At 47.2% G+C, this 1139-nt stretch overlaps 1 non-coding gene across 1 annotated transcript; it reads left to right on the top strand.

Annotated features, from left to right (window-relative positions):
- Positions 1-376: 376 nt before the first annotated feature.
- On the top strand, positions 377-593 carry LOC142476767 (small nucleolar RNA U3). The gene has a single exon (XR_012791972.1). It is a non-coding gene; the product is annotated as a small nucleolar RNA U3 (small nucleolar RNA).
- The last annotated feature ends 546 nt before the right edge of the window (positions 594-1139 follow it).

Genomic DNA, 1139 nt, shown 5'->3' with positions numbered 1-1139 from the left:
ACTACAATGTTTCGATGTTTTCTTTCTTGCAGGCTAAGCAGAATGCATAGGTTTCTTCAGTCTCTAGTAACTTGCATCACTAACATTATTCACCATGTACATGCCACGCATTTCCAAAGTGCCAGAGAGGTAACTTCAGTCTTATTGGCTACTGGGCGAGACACATGCAAATTGCTAGGATAGTTTGCTTATAACTTCAATAAGAGCCTTAATAAAGACTTTGTGATAATATATTGGCATCACAATTATACTACCCTGTATTTGAGAAAGTTTCTCACCCTTTGAGCACCAGAATATTAACATTTTTGGAAAAACTTACTATAACTTGAAAGAGGGTCACGTACTGTGTGCATTTTCTTTGCAGCATTAATTGGTTAAGACTATACTTTCAGGGATCATTTCTATAGTTCCAAACTGGAGAAATGTGCTCGAAAGTGTCCAAACTCACAACCCACGAGGAAGAGCTTCAGTGTTTTCTCCTGAGCGTGAAGTGAGCTTACAGTGTTGCTTTCATGCAGCTGCTGTTTGCTTTTGATGACTGTTCCTCTCTCCTGCAAAGGAGAGTTGGAGGGAGAGAACACAAGCTGAGTGGTTAGTTCTTTATTGCAAGTAAAAAACAGAAACCAAAAGAAGAGTAATGTTGTTGTTGTTGTTGTTGTTGATATGACTTTTCTATTAAGTCTAGAAATATTTTTAATACAGATGTATTTGTGAGCGCACATTCATTTTTAAACCTATTTTAAAGCACAATACTCACTCATTAGCTAAAATTAGCAACTGGGTGCAGTGAATTAACATATACTGCTGCGGCCGAGTTTATTTGAGCATTTGCCCGTTCTCGGCCGCAGCAGTAGCCTGGCGCGCGCTGGAGGGTGACGGGCGCACGCCGAAGCAGCGGAAGAGCGCCCTTTGATCGGGGTGCTCTCCCTACCGCTGCCGGGTCCGCCGGGTCTCCCGGAACCCCCTGCCGCCGTCCCCCACATCGCGGGACACCAGGGCTCCCTCGGGGAGCCCTGGACGCGCGTGCAGGGGGCGCACGCTCCCGATGACGCGTGACCGCGCGTCTTTGACGCGCGGCACGCCGAGGGGCGGCCACTAGCAAGCCGGGAAATCTCCCGGCTTGCGGATCTGGCCGCAGT

The sequence above is a fragment of the Ascaphus truei genome, unplaced genomic scaffold (genome assembly GCF_040206685.1).
Source record: "Ascaphus truei isolate aAscTru1 unplaced genomic scaffold, aAscTru1.hap1 HAP1_SCAFFOLD_1718, whole genome shotgun sequence".
Lineage (NCBI taxonomy): Eukaryota > Metazoa > Chordata > Amphibia > Anura > Ascaphidae > Ascaphus > Ascaphus truei.
The sequence above is the reverse complement of the archived record's forward strand: the minus strand, read 5'-3'. Positions and strand labels throughout refer to the sequence as shown.